Source organism: Salvelinus sp. IW2-2015, unplaced genomic scaffold (assembly GCF_002910315.2).
Source record: "Salvelinus sp. IW2-2015 unplaced genomic scaffold, ASM291031v2 Un_scaffold2433, whole genome shotgun sequence".
Taxonomy (NCBI): Eukaryota; Metazoa; Chordata; class Actinopteri; order Salmoniformes; family Salmonidae; genus Salvelinus; species Salvelinus sp. IW2-2015.
In genome coordinates, this window is record NW_019943754.1 from 25,429 (window position 1) to 32,507 (window position 7,079).

A 7,079-nucleotide genomic window follows, 5' to 3' on the forward strand; every position below is an offset into this window, starting at 1 on the left:
GATCTCAAATACACGTACGTTATGATCCTCCAAATACACAGTACATTATGGATCTCAAATACACAGTACATTATGGATTCAAAACACCAGTAACATTATGGATCTCAAATACACAGTACATTATGGATCTCAAATACACACAGTCATTATGGATCTCAAATACACAGGATTACATTATGGATCTCAAATACACAGTACATTATGGATCTCAAATACACAGTACATTATGGATCTCAAATACACAGTACATTGATCCATAGCAGTACATTATGGATCTCAAATACACAGTACATTATGGATTCAAATACACAGTACATTATGGATCTCAAATACACAGTACATTAGGGATCTCAAATACACAGTACATTATGGATCTCAAATACACCGTACATTACGACTCTCAAATACACCGTACATTATGGATCTCAATACACAGTACATTATGGATCTCAAATACACAGTACATTATGGATCTCAAATACACAGTACAATTATGGATCTCAAATACACAGTACATTATGGATCTCAAATACACAGTACATTATGGATCTCAATAGCACAGTACATTATGAATCTCAAATACACAGTACATTATGGATCTCAAATACACAGTACATTATGGATCTCAAATACACAGTACATTATGGATCCTCAAATACACCGTACATTACGACTCTCAAATACACAGTACATATGGATCTCAAATACACAGTACATTATGGATCTCAAATACACAGTACATTATGGATCTCAAATACACAGTAATTATGGATCTCAAATACACAGTACATTATGGATCTCAAATACACAGTCATTATGGATTCTCAAATACACAGTACATTATGATCTCAAATACAAGTACATTATGGAATCTCAAATACACAGTAACATTATGGATCTCAAATACACAGTACCATTATGGATCTCAAATACACAGTACATTATGGAATCTCAAATACACAGTACATTATGGATCTCAAATACACAGTACCATTATGGATCTCAAATACACAGTAACATTCAATGGATCTCAAATACACAGTACATTATGGATCTCAAATACCCGTACATTATGAATCTCAAATACACGCGTACATTATGGATCTCAAATTACACAGTACATTATGAAATCTCAAATACACAGTACATTATGAACTCAAACACGTCAGAGATATACCCATTGGACTTGGGGTCTGCTGGGAGTTACGTCAGATTTAGATTTTTTAAATTCTGCATTGCCATAAAATCATTATAAATACTGAGAACTAAAATATGTTGTTACTGTAATGTGTATTGATTACAACATATAATAATAGGGGAGGTTAGTTAAAAAAATGTACCCCAAAAGGTTCTTCCAAAGGGCTTTGAGATCCATTAAACAGCGCTTTGAGGATTCACTAAGCGGTTTGAGGAACCATTAAAACAGGGGCGCTTATGAGGATCCACTAAGACAATGGGCGCATTTGAGAATCCTACTAAGGGGGCGCTTTGAGATCATTAAAGGCGTTTGATCACTAAAAGGGGCCATTGAGGATCACTAAAAGGGCGCTTTGAGGATCCATAAAAGGGGCGCTTTGAGATCCATTAAAAGGGGCGCTTTTGAGGATCCATAAAAGGGGCCCTTTGAGGAATCCATTAAAAGGGGCGCTTTGAGGATCCATTTAAAGGGGCGGCTTTGAGATCCACTAAAAGGGGCGTTTGAGGATCCATTAAAAGGGGCGTTTGAGGATCCATTAAAAGGGGCGCTTTGAGATCCATTCACGTTTGAATCCATTAAAGGGGCGTTTGAGGATCCATTTAAAGGGGCGCTTTGAGGATCCATTAAAAGGGGCGCTTTGAGGATCCATTAAAAGGGCCGCTTTGAGGATCCATAAAAGGGCGCTTTGAGGATCCATTAAAAGGCGCTAGGACCATAAAGGGCGCTTTGAGGATCCATCAAGGGGCGCTTTGAGGATCCATTAAAGGGGTGCTTTGAGCATCCATTAAAAGGGGAGCTTGAGATCCATTAAAAGGGCGTTTGAGGACCATTAAAAGGGGCGATTGGGATCCTTAAAAGGGCGCTTTGAGGTCCATTAAAAGGGGTCTTTGAGGATCAAAGGGGGTTTGAGGATCCATAAAAGGGGCGCTTTGAGATCCATTAAAAGGGGCCGTTTGAGGATCCATTAAAAGGGGCGGTTTGAGGATCCACTAAAAGGGGCGCTTTGAGGATACCATTTAAAGGGGCGGTTTGGAGTCATTAAAGGGCGCTGTGAAGAACTTATAGGGTTCCCCCACAGTTTCAATTTTGAAGAACCTAAAGGATACTCCAGGAACCTTTTCTATTTCGGGTGAAAAGCATGACAGCATTAACAATTTTTTCATGTACATTTTTTTATTACTGTGATGATAGTAATTCCTGAGCAGATAATGTTATTTAAACACAAGCGCAGGTCCATCAGAGACAGGAGTGACCAAGCCTGTGCACAAAAAGAAGATATACTTATATTCCTTTTTTTTGTACATAAATGATGTTTTGCTGGTTTTATGGGGAGGAAAACCTTAAAACCACAGGAACCTCATACACACATGAATTAGGAAGATGAGCTGTTGTAGGATTCTCTAAGACAACATGCAGTATGTATCTGAGCTGGAGCCTGGACGCGAGAGGCAGTTCCATTAGCAGCAGCAGCATCAGAGAGTAGCTACCTGCAGAACTCTGTAGCAAACTCACACAGCTGCCTGGTATCATGTAGTTGTTAGTATGTTTAAATGTCAAACTCCACAGCTGCCTGTATCATAGTGTAGTAGTTTATGTCAAACTCACACAGCCTGCCTGGTATTCATGTAGTTGTTGTATGTTTATATGTCAACTCACCAGCCTGCCTGGTTTCATGAAGTTGTTTAGTAATGTTTAAATGTCAAACTCACACAGCCTGCCTGGTTTCATGTAGTTGTTCGTATGTTTAAATGTCAAACTCACACAGCCTGCACTGGTTTCCGATGTAGTTTGTTAGTATGTTTAGAATGTCAAACTCACACAAGCCTGCATGGTATCATTGTAGTTGTCAGTATGTTTAAATGTCAAACTCACACAGCCTGCCTGGTTTCATGTAGTTGTCAGTATGTTTATAAGTCAAACTCACACAGCTGCCTGGTATCATGTAGTTGTTAGTAGTTTAAATGTCAAACTCACACTAGCCTGCTGGTATCATGTAGTTGTTAGTATGTTTAAATGTCAAACTCACACAGCCTGCCTGGTTTCATGTAGTTGTTTAGTATGTTTAAATGTCAGAACTACAAATGGCTGGTTATATCTCAGAGTCTGTACTCTCGCCTCCCCTGATATCCTTGGAAAGGGAACATACACACGGATTTGGGTAGGTGCAGACTGACACCTAAGGAAGACCCACATATTGAAACTCTACAGCACTGTCACGCCCTGACCTAGTTATCTTTGTTTTCTTTATTATTTCTGGTTAGGTCAGGGTGTGACGAGGGTGGTAGGGTGTTTTTTTGTTCTTGTCTAGGGTTTTTTGTATATCCTTAAATATATGGGGTTTGGTATTGTTCTAGGTAATGAGGTCTATGGTGGCCTAGTTGGATCCCAATCAGAGACAGCTGTTTCTCGTTGTCTCTGATCGTGCTTTCCTATTCCGCAACAAAAGCCTCCTTTCACTCACGCGCCAAACTTACCCTAGTAAAACTGACTATCCTACCGATCCTCGACTTCGGCGATGTCATCTACAAAATAGCTTCCAATACTCTACTCAGCAAACTGGATGCAGTTTATCACAGTGCCATTCGTTTTTTACTAAAGCACCTTATACGACCCACCACTGCGACCTGTATGCCCTAGTCGCTGGCCCTCGCTACATGTTCGTCGTCAGACCCACTGGCTCCAGTCATCTACAAGGCTATGCTAGGTAAAGTGCCCCGCCTTATCTCAGTTCACTGGTCACGATGGCTTACACCCACCCGCAGCACGCGCTCCAGGCAGGTGTATCTCACTGATCATCCCTAAAGCCAAAACCTCATTTGGACGCCTTTCTTCTTCCAGTTCTCTGCGCCGCGACTGGAACGAATTGCAAAAATCTCTTGAAGTTGGAGACTTTATCTCCCTCAACAACTTTAAAAATCTGCTTATCCGAGCAGCTAACCGATCGCTGCAGCTGTACATAGTCCATCTGTAAACTACCCACCCAATTTACCTACTCACCCCCCATACTGCTTTTATTTATTTACTTTTCTGCTCTTTTGCACACCAGTATCTCTTCTTGCACATGATCATCTGATGATTTATCACTCAGTGTTATCTGCTAAATTGTAATTATTCGATTTATTGCTACCTCATGCCTTTTGCACACATTGTATATAGATTCTCTTTTTTTTCTACCATGTTATTGACTTGTTTATTGTTTACTCTCATGTGTAACTCTGTGTTGTCTGTTCACACTGCTATGCTTTATCTTGGCCAGGTCGCAGTTGCAAATGAGAATTTGTTCTCAACTAGCCTACCTGGTTAAATAAGGTAAATAAAAAAATTAAAATAAATTGGGATCCTATTTAGGTTGCCATTCCATTTTGGTTTTGTGGGTTATTGTCTATGTGATGTGCATGTCTGCACTCGTGTCTATTAGCGTTCACGTTCGTGTTGTTATTTTGTAATAGTTTGTTCAGTCTTCTTCTTTATTAAAAGGAAGATGTAYATTAATACCGCTGTGACTTGGTTTCCTTCGTATGACGAACAAGACAAGCACGTAGATCTGTTTCATCAGTCCGTGTTGTGGTTCCTGCAGTCTTCCTGCTTTCTCTTTGGGGTCTAGGCCCGGGAAACTGTAAAAAACACACTTGATTGATTTTACTTACTGTCGACCTGTTTCTTGATCTTGAGTGTGACCGTCTCCCCGGCCATCTGTAGTAGGTGAATGGCCTCGCTGAGCGGCTTGCCCTTCAGACTGACACTGTTGATTGCCAGGATACGGTCTCCCACATGGATGGCTCCGGTCCTACACAAAAAGACGACAGGCCCCGTTTACACCAGAGGCAGTAATATGCCAGTATTCCGTGGAATATAATAGTGGTTAAGAAATAAGATGGGTCATTCTAAGATAAACATAAGAGATAGATGAGAGAGAGAGAGAGAAAATCTATTTTAAGCTAACTTAGATTTTCCATGATTGCTGCATAACCCAACCAACATACAGAACAGGTTTAAAAACATGAGTTATTTATATAACAGCAGTAGAAATACCTAATAGGTCTACCCAATTAGTCTGAAACCTTAACAAAGCGTTAGCCTGGCCACTTGCTGTGGTAAACATCCGAGTGATGGAGCTTGACGAAATACAACCGCTCTAAAACTCATAGACAGAGCTATGGACGCAAGGGACGACCATCCAGGAGATCAACATGATCGATGTTTTGAAGTAATTGTGTTTATTTGAATTGACTTTGTTTATAGACATCGGAGTAAAAACAAGCTTATATTTTGGGTTCTGATGGGGTTACGACAGTTGAACTGAGCTCATGAGGTATTTATAAGGTATATATATTCTTCAAGAATCAATGGGTATATATGATTAATTTAACAGTTCAAAAAATTTGATTTAAGCCCCTTTAAAGTTAACTAAAAAGTCACATTTTGATAACATAGGAATGAAAACCAATACTATAAACATAGCCTACCAAAATGACCTCAAATAGTTTTAAGTGTTTGATTGATCCTGTTTGGAAAGCAAGATGGGTGGGGTTTGCACTTTTGGGACTATTCTATCAGTTACATTGCACCAGAGAAACTCAATCAAGCAAAGCTTTTAAAAATATTTCAAATACAGGGTTTAGTTAAGCAATTAAGGCCCGAGGAGGTGTGGTATATAGCCAATTTACTACATCTAAGGGTCTAAAGGGCTGTTATATACACGAGTGTGTAAATAGTGCCTGAATACAACCCTTGGCCGTGGTATATTGGCCATATACCGCAAACCCCCGAGGTGCCTTATTGCTATTATAAACTGGTTACCAACGTAATTAGAACAGTTAACAGTATTTTTTTTTTGCATAGCTGTGGTATACGGTCTGATATACCACGGCTTTCAGCCAATCAGCATTCAGGGCTTGAACCACCTGGTTTCTGATTTTCTTGAAGGGCATTCTTGAACGTTCTTGAATGATTTCCCTATAACGCACGGTATATCAGCACGGTAGAATTAAATGGCTATAGTTCATTCTTACATGTTTTATGTTTGAGCTGCTTTTGAAAGCAAAAGTCGAATTGAAAACATTATTGGGATTGTTGAATTTGATGTTCATAATAGCAAGCTAGGACCGAAGGTTTGTTTAGCTAAACTAGCTAGCCTGTTTGTTTGGTTACCAAGGCAACACAGTACATTCTGAAAGTATTCACACCCCTTTTCCCAAATTTTCTTATTCTAAAATGGATTAAATTATATTTGTTTCTAATCAATCTACACACAATACTCCATAATGACAAAGCTAAAACAGGTTTTTAGAAATTGTTGCAAATTTATATTTAAAAAACATATATACCTTATTTACATAAGTATTCAGACCCTTTGCTATGAGACTCGAAGTTGAACTCAGGTGCATCCTGTTTCCATTGATCATCCTTCAGATGTTTCTACAAGTTGATTGGAGTTCAGGGACTGGGAGAATAGTCAGGATCGAGGGACAGATGAACAGAGCAAAGTACAGAGAGATCCTTGATGAAAACCTGCTCCAGAGCTCTCAGGACCTCAGGCTGGGGTGAAGGTTCACCTTCCAACAGGACAACGACCCTAATCACACAGCCAATACAACGAAGAAGTGGCTTCTTGACAAGTCTTAGTATGTCCTTGAGTGACCCAGCCAGAGCCTTGAACCCGATCAAACATCTCTGGAGAGACCTGAAAATAGCTGTGCAGCAACGCTCCCCATCCAACCTGACAGAGCTTGAGAGGATCTACAGAGAAGAATGGGAGAAACTCCCCAAATACAGGTGTGCCAAGCTTGAAGCATCATACCCAAGAAGACTCAAGGCTGTAATCACTGCCAAAGGTGCTTCAACAAAGTACTGAGTAAAAGGTCTGAATACTTATGTAAAT

The 7,079-nt window shown here is 39.8% G+C and overlaps 1 pseudogene; it reads right to left on the reverse strand.

Annotated features, from left to right (window-relative positions):
- The window catches only part of LOC139025259 (glutamate receptor-interacting protein 2-like), a 99,315-nt pseudogene that overhangs the window by 3,220 nt on the left and 89,016 nt on the right, over window positions 1-7,079 (reverse strand).